This window comes from Barbus barbus (genome assembly GCF_936440315.1).
Source record: "Barbus barbus genome assembly, chromosome: 7".
NCBI classification, from domain to species: Eukaryota; Metazoa; Chordata; class Actinopteri; order Cypriniformes; family Cyprinidae; genus Barbus; species Barbus barbus.
In genome coordinates this window covers 14,342,346-14,354,614 of record NC_136735.1, presented here as the reverse complement: position 1 = coordinate 14,354,614, position 12,269 = coordinate 14,342,346, and the positions used below count along the sequence as shown (strand labels likewise).

General features: G+C 37.0%; 1 protein-coding gene across 1 annotated transcript in view; it reads left to right on the top strand.

Annotated features, from left to right (window-relative positions):
• Positions 1–778: 778 nt before the first annotated feature.
• LOC306872706 (teneurin-3-like) overlaps positions 779–12,269 on the top strand; it is a gene marked incomplete at its 3' end in the record, with an annotated part of 76,134 nt that continues 64,643 nt past the window's right edge. The window contains exon 1 of the mRNA XM_079421464.1: positions 779–1,431. The remainder of the gene's footprint in view (positions 1,432–12,269) is intronic.

Here is a 12,269-nt window from a genome sequence, read left to right as displayed (position 1 = left end):
TGTATATAGTATTTCAAAATGAAAATATATTAGAAGAAAGGAGGTTAGTGAATCTTACTGGATGCATGGCTTTCAGTAGTACACTGTAAAAATAAGAATAAAATAAAATATGCAAAGAAAATGTCAATGTTAAAATGGTTAAGTAAAAACTGTTTAACTGGAAGCTGCCTTGCGATATGCATTACAAAATTGTTAAAATACAGCTTATGTATTTTTACTGTGAAATACAGATTTTAGTTTTTTTAATGTGAATTGCCTTATTTACAGAGAAAACATTTATTTAACAAGGTAATATGTATAATTTTATGTCAGATGTTATTGTAATTATATTTTTTGTTTTAAGTATTAGGTAAAGTATCGCTTTATTTTGTACAACTATTCATCATTTTACAAACAGATTCAGATTTGTGTAACTCAAATAGGCTATGTCAGTATATTAGCATTGTATTTAATGATAACAGCATTGTCTGGTCGTATGTCACCAAAATACCACCCGATAATGTAACGCCATTTGCCACAGCAATTTTGCAACAACATTATTTATTTATTTATATATAAAAAAAAAATACAGTAAAGTTCTGGAAGCTGCCATTTTGATTTTACTATCAATTTAAAAGAAAGAAAATTAAATCTAACAGTTAGTTCTTTTTCTGTTTTATTATACAGGACATGTTTTGTGTTGTTTTGGGACAGGGGAAGCATGAACTTTGAGCATGCAAAATAACACTTGCAAGCGCTGTAGCCCTACTGCTCCTCGATGAGAATGAACTTCGCATCCAGAATGAAAACGTAAAACAGAGCCAAACCCATGAGCTGCTTACAGTCGCTATCAGCCAGAGACACGATGATGACGACGAGCTTGTGAAAGTCATTCATCAGGGTTCGGCGTTAGTCATGGATGACCCTTCATTTATCACTGATCCAGTGCTAGATACAGACACATAGCGCACTGATTGCACGCAGCGGGGGGACCAGTAGCGCCGAGCTAGATCCAGAGCTGAGGAAACACACTCTTGCGCGAATTATCTGTACTCTCGCAGCGCTTTCAGGTAGACATGCCCGCGCGCACTCCCAGCTTTGTTGTATCTCTATGAGAAAACAGCGGCTGCTCGTGTAACTCCGTATCTCGGTGTTTCCGGACGGTGGCGGCTGATATTCGTCATTTACGCACATGAGCGCTGGACACATCGATCACCCCCGACCAATCTCCTCCGTTTGCTCTTGTTTTCAGAGAGGAGATAGAAACATCTATCTGTCAACATCCGAGTGACTCTCGCGCTCTCCGGACTATCGTTTGGACGGGAGTTGCTGCTTGAAGCGAGTGAGGAGGACTTGTTTTGCAAGAAACATCTCTCTGTTTTGTCTTTCCCCGAAGTTGACCGTCGTTTAGTGAAGTTTTTTCAATGGGATGCTGAAACACATCAACAGCAGGTAAGAACACCGATGGCCTCAGCATGCGCGAACGCTAATTTACACACTCCTTACCCTTTTATAGAAAATAAAACGGGTCAAGGCAGGGTCATTTTATATTATTATTATTATTTTTTTAATTGATTTAAATATTGTTTTATTGCTAGATTAAAAAATGTTTTATCACATCATTAATGAAAATGTACATACAAAACATACAGAGAAAATGAGTTCGTCGCATATACAATGCATTACTTTCAGAATTTATAGTTTAGTCAAGTGCATGTTGATGTAAATCATAGTAAAGACAGTAGGTGCACACAGGTTGTAAATATGTTCACGTGCGGTGCGTGTAAGCTTCACTGTATATTAATAAGTGCACACAGTTTCACCGTCGTTTTAATAACTTCATCTAGCCTACTTGACTTCTCCGTTACCTTTCAGTGAAAAATAAAAAAATGTGCATATACACCCCAACAGCTTGAAACTGTTTCATAAAAATAATAGTTCTTAGCTCTACACTTCTGACAACTTACATGCATTTACTGTAATGACGTTCAAAATGAACAGGGTGCAGCAAGTGGATGATAAAGATGTCAGATCAGTAAAATAAACAAAAAATAAAGTCATATATAAAATAGATAGGCTATAAAAAATAAATAACATAAGAATGCCAGGCTATACCTGTATCTATATAACTTATACGTCACATTTGAACTCATTTTTTATTAAAGTGTAGGCTTGTGTTTTACATGCAGTTACAGTAATTGAAATAATACAAATATAGTTATGAAAGTAGTTGTATTGACATTGTTACTGTATACTATGTGAACAATATTACAATATCCCTCTGCTCAGATTACAAGTGTTAAAGTTGTTTGTGAGTGTTTCATACAGACCTGCTTTATCTGACGGAAACTGCTGTGTACAGCCTCAAATAATTCATATCCATATTGTTCCAGAAAATCTGTAATCGTTAACTTACCTTCACCTAGTCATTTTTCTTTCACTACAGTTCTTCTCTCATGTTGTTTAGGTTTTATTCTCAGCTCTGAGTGAATGCTTACTGATTGTTCATGAGCATTTAAAATTAAATGCTTAGCTGATGCTTATAAACAAATATTCTCTCATAACCAAGTTTTTTGCAAGTAAAAAAAATAGGCAGCACACTTTCACAAAACACACTCTGGCAGTAGTTTTTTTTTTTTTTTTTGGTCTGTGTGTATATGTGAGTGTGTCTTCGAAGCAACTTTTTCTTTTATGTTTTAGAAATAAATGTAATATTTAAATATCCGATGTCAGACAAATTACAACGTTTGCTTTGGTGACTTTTCAACATATTGTTTTGGTGACTTCAGTGGCAGTAAGGGAGTCTCTAAATTACTTATAATGTCAAATTGATGTGTACATAATTGAGCCAAACCTCTAAAGCACATTATGCACTGTAGACAACTCAAACACTCATACAGTATTCCGAAAAGCAATATGATAAAAAAGAAAAAAAAGGTTATCAGTTAAATTTCACTTGTTTACACATACCTTGAGGTTGTGTTTCGACAGATAAAGAAGAAACAACTTGACATATACGCACACACACACTGACTGAAAAAAGTGTAGAAGGGAGCATGGTACTGAGGTATCACCATGTACTGTAATTGCGCTGAAATCTGATACCGATGATAGTGATTGGTGAAAGATTCCTGGCCCATCCTAAATGGTCTTTTGTTTAAATGTTAGTGTATATTGCCCGCTAAAGTCAGACATTACCTCCCATTGAATCATGCTCCTGGACTGGCCTCCTATATTATATTTAGTTTTTAAATATCTATATTCAAAAACATGTTTCAATCTTCTGGTTGCTTTGACTAGTTTAGGCCTTCTACTGGGGGTTTTGGTGATTTATTTAATGGTGTTTTTTTTAAGCATGTACCTGTTTCTGTTTATTAGAATTCTCTACAGTAGTTTAGGTCCGTAAGATCGATTTGATATTGTAATCTGTGACAGAGACTCAATCATTTACATATGTAAAAAATGTCTGAGATGCAAATATGTGCGTCTTGTGGAAATTAGATGTTTTATAATAGTGCCATTTTTGTATGAATAGATATTCATGCCTATGCATGTTTTACTTTTATTTTTTTACTCCTATGATGTTAAAAAATCTATATATTTTTTAACATTTGAAACATTTGGAACATTTGAAAATGCATCTGTAAGGAGACTAATGTATTATGGATGATGTACGTAATAAAACGAGGAGAGATTTAGCATTGCTTGTGTGTGTGTGTGCATGTGCCTGCTGGGAGACCTTTGACTAATCTGAAGTGTAGCTGAAATCAATTTTTGATGTTGCCTTGAACTTGGCCTTTGTTCACTTGAGAGAAAGGGAGGGGGGAAAGAAACGGACAACAGAAAAACTTAAACTGATTTTATTATTTCACATTAAAGTTGGAGTGATTGATAGGAGCACTTTCAAACTATGAAGTGTCATTTATATCTTGACAGAAAGAGCTTTTTTTTTTTTTTTTTAAAGACCCGTGGCAGGCCGCAGCGTGTGGGATGGAGAGAGTGTGCGCATGTTTGATCTCACATCAAATAAAGGAGCAAGAAGGCACCATTTTTTACTGTAATGATGCTAATATTGTCACATATAGTGGCCCTCTTTCCCTCATAAAGGCCAGTACAGATGTTATTGGCTGGGGGTTGTCATGGTAATGGGATTCACAGAGGCTGGATTGATTGACAGAACCTGTCCAGTGTGGCCAGATGTTTTATAATTTCCTTGTTGCTTTCACACCTGCTTAAAAGTCAGCATACATATCATTTCATTATTCAAAGCCCAATTAGTCAGTGTCTTCGTTTTAATCATTCCCTGTCAATGGGAGGCATGACAGCTAATTGCAGAAACATTTATTTTCATGTTATTTCATTTTCAAGGCAATAAGACTCTAACATGATTAATAATCGTCAGGAGCACAATGATTGGGAACAGATAAATAGGCATTGTTGTTTTGACACCGGTGTGTGTTTGTGCATGTGAATGGATGTGACTTCCTTTCTGATGGTATAGGGCTGATTCACCAGCTTGTTAAATGCAGTGCATGAATAATTGGGAGTCGGCATTGCATGCGCACACACACACACGCACACACACCAATGAGGCCTGAATAGCGTGTAACATTTGGAGCAGGCTCATTGCTGCCCAGTCATGCTTAAAGACGGAGACACTGGTGTTTTTGCCGGCAACCCAACACCAACTCAAAGCTCACTGACTTGAGTGCACATGCCAAACAACAGCCGGAGAACCACGGGCCTCATGCCTCTCACGACGTTCTTTTGTGTGCTTGCTACATAAGTGCAATGTAACATATCAGGAAGAGAGGTGAGGAAGCAAATAATGTTTGTGACTTGCGTGACCGGATGGAATGTTATGTGCAACCTATGCAAGGCTTAATTAAAACGTCACGCAGCAGCTTGAAAGTATTGATGTGCCACTGTTGTGCCGCTTAATTGACACTTTGAGGGATGCACTTTCACTCGTCTGGTAACGGTCGGAGTGTGCTAATATTTCAGAGAAGAAAGGAATTGTCTGTGTTTAAGACCCATCCCCTTGACCTGGACTCTTTAATGCAAAGCCTTTTCTTTTAAGTCTGTCACTCTGATTTATGCTCAACTCCTCAATGCATTGAAAACGCAGAGAATACTTCAAATAAGATTATACGCAGGCACACACATAGATGCACACTCTGGTTGGAATCCACTCTTTAGAGTCGGCCAAAGCTGTAAATAGTTTTTCAATGGTAAAACGGATTGCGAACTGTCTAATAATGTCGTTACAGTCAAACAAATCAAATCCATTCTTATGGAAACTACCAAATAATTATTAGGCGAGTGTGACACTACTGCACCGGACACCTTTTCTCAACAGACAGTGTTGACTTGCCAGCATAGTGTTCAGTAGATGGTGGCTGTTTGTGTTTGCTGGGAATTCAAGGAGAGTTTCACGGGTACCAGGAAATAAGAGGTTTGAGTTTGTTTCAGAACAGCTGGACAATGAGGGAATCCATTTTTCAACGTTCAGTAGGGTTTTATGTTTGTGTGTCTCTAGGTCGCTGTACTTGGCTGATCGGTTTATTTTTCAGAGGAGTGAAAGCCGCTCGCAGCCTTCCAGAAATTCTTTTTTCTCCCCGCTTTTATAGAGAAAGAGTGGCAAATGACCTCTCTCTGTGAGCCGCTATGAAAAATTCATGGTCTCCTCCCTCTTCAAGCCATTATGTCAACATCTAAAAATACTTTATTTCACACTGGCGCCTCTGTGATGGTCAATGATAAACAAACTGCAAAAACCACCAGCTCGAGCTGGCAACACTTTGGGATTGGCAAATAAATAAATAAAACTTTCCAGTTGCATCAAAAAAGTTGGACCGATCTGGTGTGTTACATGCAAGCGTATGTCTTTTTGGTGAAATATGCAGTGCGACCAGTGCGGAAGACAAAGATTGTGTGAATTCTGTCGAGTGTGAAACAGGGAAATAACCGGCAGCTTTTAAGTAGGCTCCACCTCCAACCTTAAATCTGTTATGTTTTTTTTTTTTTCCCCCTTCTTCTAACTTTTTGCCATCTTGTGAAAATGTCATCAGATTTATATTTGACAACAGTTATTATACAAGGCGGGTTTGGTGTTGTTATGCTGTGCTATAGGATTATTATATACGCCACTAACGACTATTTTTATTTTGATTAATCTATCGACTAATTTTTCGATTAATCGATTAATCTAAACGATTAATTTCCCGCAAAAAAAACAACAACAACAATTTTACTTCAAAATATTTTATTAAACCAAATGAAATCCAAATTTCTATGAAATCCTTTTTTAAAGCAAAAGTGAAGTGCAACATAGTGTAAGAAGCAAGTGTCCATCTCAGAGTCCAAATCACTGAAATCAAAGATCAGTATTATAGTGTAAGAATGACAACATATCCACGTGTTCTAGTCTAATAATAATAAAATTATAATCAAAAAACACTTTTTAAAGGAGCATTTACCAGAAATATTATTTACCAGAATTTATTTAGTTGAAAAATGTAAATGTGCAGTATTTCTGAAAAAAAAAATATATATATATATATACTTTTTTCAAATATAAAATCAATTAATTGGAGATGCGTTTTATTATTAAAATGTAATGGAACAATTAAAATGGAATCCAGAAAATAATGGAAAACAGAATTTGGTACAGATAAAACTGTAAAACTCAATTAATTAGACAGGCTTTTTGATTAATACAATTTTAAAAACTGAATTTGGAAATAAAACGGATTACACAGGGAACTATAATTATAATTTTTTTTTGTGGTAATAAAAATGGATTTAAGTGAACAATAGCTTTTAAAATGACTTAAAGTAGATATATAATAGCAATGATGCAATAATAATTAGTTCAAATAAAGTATCAAAAGAAGGAAATCATATGGTTTTTATTGAACAAAACTGTTAAAATACATAATGTATTATAAACAATAGAGCTAATGTAGATTACGCATTACAACAAACGGCCTGATGATTAGTTTTACACATTACTGTTTAATATTGACCAAGCACCATTTAATTCAGATGTACACTTAATCTTTAATATTTGGCCATTTCTTTAGGACAGAAATGCTACAGCCACTGTAATTAAATGAATATGTGGACAACAAAACGTGTAAACTCAGAGTGAGGGTTTGAGCTTTTATTTTGAAATCTTGATGTTTTCTCCTGTGTTTGTGTAGATTTATAAATGATTTACCTTATAAATCTGATGAAATGGCGCGCTTTGCGTTCCCAGATGAACGTTATATTAAACACAAACTCCCAACAACATGCAGAGATGGAGTTTGAGACGCTCCACATGTAAATGATAACAGTTTCTGTGGAGCTACAGTGAACGGAGCCGCTGTGAGTCGCACGTGCTTAACTACACGCATGGAAATAATTAAAGAGCATATACTGTGTTAGAACTGCATCGCATATCATTATTTAATTAAATCATAGCGTTTTTGAATTCACAATTCTGCTTAATTATGATTTTTAAATGGGTTTAATATATCATGCAGCCTTGGAAAATAGCCTAAAAATGTGTTTTATGGATTCTTGTCCGTGAAATGCGCCACTTCCGGTATTTTTAGGTTAGTCGACAAAGCAAAATGAAGTCGACGATTTTTAAAAATCGACTAAAATCGACAAATCGCGACAGCCATAATTTAGTTCAAAAAATTATGCCCAGTATTTATATATATATTGTACTGTTTAAAAGTTTGGGGCCAGTTTTTTTATGTTTTTGAAAAAAGTCTCAGGTTTACCAAGGCTGTATTAATTTGTTTATCATACAGAATGATAACATTGTGAAATATTATTAATGTGTTTCAATTCATGATTAGTATATTTTAAAATAGAATTTATTACTGTGATGGCATTGTTCCAGTCTTCAGTGTCACATGATCCTTCAGAAATCATTGTAATTGCTTAAATAAAATGTATTGGTTTTATCCATGTTGAAAACAGTTGTGGTGCTTAATATTATTAATATATTTTTTTCTTTTTTAGAATTTTTTGTTGAATAGGAAGAAATCTTTTGTAACATTACAAATGTTTTTACTGTCACTGATCAATTGAATGCATCCTTGCTGAATAAAAGGATTAGCCTACTGTAATCTCTTTCAAATAAACTTACTACCCCCAAACTTTGGAACAGTAGCACACGTGTGTGCGCGTGTCTGTCTTTTGTAGTTCTTTTATAGTTGTTCTTTTTTTCACAGGGTTAGAAATTCATTCCTGACGCACTTGTCCTCTCCTATGACTGAATGTGTGTCCTAGTCCCCTGCTCCATTTGTATGTACCTGTGCGTCCTTCGTGGAGCGCTGAGTTCGGATTGGCTGACGGCATACCTGGCGTCAGACACTTTTATAGAGTAGGACAGGTCAGTCATCTGTGTGTCTGTACCTTACGACACCCACCTTAAGACGCTTCACCTTTTAAGTTCTCACGCGCTCCACTCCGCTGCAGTAGGACTTCCCATCACAGGCGGTCTACTTCTTCAATGACCTCTTAAGACCCTAATTCATTGGATTCGAGAGCCAGGTACGCTTTGTACTCCATTTTTGCAGTTTATCACGATTGTATGGCCTTTGCTAATAAATATGTCATCCGTTTAGACTGTCAAGATTTAATAACGTGAAATTTACAGTTTAAAATGCTTTCACTGCTGAGGATGTAATGCAATGCCTTTAGGGTTGCCATGCCATTAAAATGATTGAAGGGAAAATACTTATTTGAGCAAGTCAGCGGTCATAGGTCACCAAGCGCCAGATGCTGTGATATTTTTATACTTCATTGTTCCCATTTTGTTCTCATGTGTCCTCCAGTATCTTGTTGGGCATTCATATTTTATGAATGCCGCAGTAAATAAAATGGAGGCCGCTGTATGTAAGTGTGTGAGGATGTTCGAGGGAGGGATGTAAACATGAACCGTGCTCTCCCGTGGCGAAAGAGGGGTTCGCGCAAAGGTCTTTCTGGTTCTTGGTGAGGCCATCAGTCTTCCCTTTTGTCACTGATACAGCCAATCCAACCCCCCCCCCCGCAACTCCTTTCGGCTTTCTTGGAGAGGATTCAGCATTCCTGCGGGTGCAGCTTTGTGATCAGCATGGCCAGCCCCACGTAACCTTTTAAGTCCAGCTGCAGCGTTCCACGGCAGATATGTTCATTAAGGAGAGGAGCAAGGCTTTTGTCTCCCCCGTCAGCAGAGACTGCGGGCAAGCTGGGTTTTTATTCAAATAACCACCCACTTGATCTCACAGCAGCTCAGGTGGAAAGGTTGTGCCGATTTAAATGTGTTTTTTCCCCGCTTTGTCATTTATGGGGGATAAATTATAGCCATTTTAAATGTATAAAAAAAAGAAAAAAAAAATCTAAATTCTCGCTCGCTTCCTCTGCATCATTCCTTTATCCAGTCTCCCATCAGCTGGACCATTTCTTTTGTAGACGCTGGAGAAATTTATCTTGCGATATGTTGCCTGAAAGTGCTCAGTGTGCCGTAATTTACCACATAATTTATTAGCTCCTTTTGCATTTTTTTGGAGCATGAGCGCCAGAAATTGAAACAGAACAGTCCTCTTGATAGCTTTCTTTGGATTAAGATCACGAAGGTGGAGAGGCCAGGATGAGGGATTCGTCTTTCTAATGGCTGTGATGAAATTTTTTGCCACTGTAATTTATGTGTATTTCAACATAACTTTGAGCACTTACTTTTGGAATGCAGTAACCCCCTTTTCCCATTAGTTTCAGCTTTACAGGAAGGCCCACTCTATATTGCTTTAAATACCATATGAAAACCACCAAATTATAGAATTATATTTTCCCCTAAGTGAGGAGGTAAAAGGGGCCATCATATATAATTCATGCTGAAAGATTTCTGTAAAAAAAGGCGTTTGAATTAATGTGAAGAACATGAGAGGTTGACTGTCAGGCTTGTATACTACAGAACATGGCAGGTAGTGTCTCTGGCCAATCAGATCCTTTGGCTCTCTAAACAAGAGAGAGATATGAGGAGGGGGTGAGAGACACATGAAAGACGTAATGAAGGTTAGTGAAATGGAGAGCAATACATCTTGCACATTGAGCTCGCTACTTGTTAAAGCGACAGGGCCTAACCAGAAAGGAATTTGCTTGATGGATGAATTTTACCCGTCTAATGGATACAAGCACTTGAAGAATGAAAACATCGATCCGTTCCCCAAGTTTTTCCATCCCTCTAATGAGAATGGGTGTTACGAAAGATTTTGAGAGGGTAGCGGGGACAGTCTTTTGCCCGATGATTCAGAGCACATGTATCTCGGGTTTCAGTCACAGCTGAACTGCCGCTCTCTCTATTGTATATATTATAGGAGGAAGAGAGGACGCTCGATTTGTCTCTCTATTGATGTGCAAATTCAGAATGGGTTAGATATTTCCTCTGTCATTTCACTGGAGCTTTCTTTGAACCCTGTTAGCCCCCATTCAAAGTGAAACAAAAATATATTTTTCTGCTTGTTGATATGGACACTGTAGTTTACTCGTGTTAGCTAACTTCACAATGCGCTATTGTTGCTTTCGAATTTGTATGGAAATTTTCAACCCATTAGTTAAAGGTTCTTAACTAATGGGTTGCAACCCAAAAATGCCAGGCAGGTATTTTCCTATAGGGTACCAAACTTTGATATAGTAAAATAAGTAGACTTATCAACTTTAAGGAGAAAATTATCAAATTAAGGAGAAAACATTTCCTTTTTTTTTATTTTATTGTTTATTTTGTTGTTTTCCAAGGCCATCCTTCAGTCAAACTCTTATTTTTGCACAAATTCACCTATGAATTTACAATTTTATACATTTTCAGCAAAGTATTTTGCATATTTATGGGCTATGCTGTTGTGATTTTATGGTAATATTTATCAGGTAATAGTAATAAGTGTTAATGTTGTTGTTTTTTGTCTGTATAATAAATAATTAAAATATTATAAATTTTCATTGAACATTTTATCAACTGTGTGGCTCATGAGTAGACACTGTAGACACTTCTCGTCCGGTTTTAGTAATGTGCAAAAATGTGCGAACATATGTATGCGTTATGTATATATTTTTCTTTCTTTTTTAATGGAAGGAACAGTTATTTTGAGATAAGAAGCAATTAACAACAGAGTATCCTTATTGTATTGCTCTTCTGATAGTTGTTCTGTGTTACTATAAAGGTAAACAAGAAAAGAAATCAAAATTTTGTTAGTCACAATGCCTATTTATTGCAGCGGCCACAGCTTGTATTCCTTTTGTACAGTCTCAAAGTGCTGTATCTTTATCCGTCCTGATTGGTAGGCGATTGGCTGCGGTCACCGAGCAGACGGGGTGAGAGTGTGAGGCCATGATGATGATGGCGAGGGCGGAGAGACGTGAGATTCAGAGCTTGCTGGGTGCGTGAGCAGGCCGAGCTGAATGTCACACACCTCGCCCCCTCCACACACACTTGTGCGGTGCTCTCATGGCACACTGTTAATTAATCTGTAGCTTCCAGCCAGACGGGCACAGCTCACGCAGCCAGCTGGGAGATGCTTTAGACCGGGCGTGCACTCCCTCTGATGGCTCACTCTGATGGCACTGTCTGCCAGATTACATCAGGTGTGTGTGGGTGTGAGCCCTGCTTGTGTGTGTGTAGGTGTGTGTGTGTGTGTGTGTGTGTGTGTGTGAGTGTGAAAAAGGGAAAGAAAAAGAAAAAAAAATTAGAGTGGGGAAAAAAACATTGATTTCCTGGTAATTGTACAATGGCCTGGATTGAATGGTCTGCTGAAAGGGGAGAAATCCATTTCCTTTGGGAAGGAGAGAGGATGTTTTCTATGCAAGTTAAGTTGCTTTCACCAAGGAAACTGAATGCGAACCTCAGAATTAATAGAATATTTTAGTTTGCACTTTATTTAGTCAAAAATTATCTTTCTATGTTATGCTGAACTGGGTGATTCTGATTTGATTTTTAACAAAAGCAGGATTTTAGGATGTATCTTAAAGCGATAAGCAAGTAGATGTATTTAGTAGTGATTTTACCACAGGTAAGAGGGTTTTATGTATGAAGGAAACAGAGTACATTATTATTGAATTCAGATGATGTGTGGTCTGTGTGGCTTCATTGTTGCTCATCCAATCAGAATTTATAGTACAAGAACAGAACGAAATTTTAAAAAAAAAGTGCAACTGCAATCCATCAGATGCTACTTTAATTTAGGTCCAGATTTCATAATATCTGGGCAATTTATTGAGGTTTTGAAAGTCAAAACTAAGGTGTAAGAAACAGGTAAATT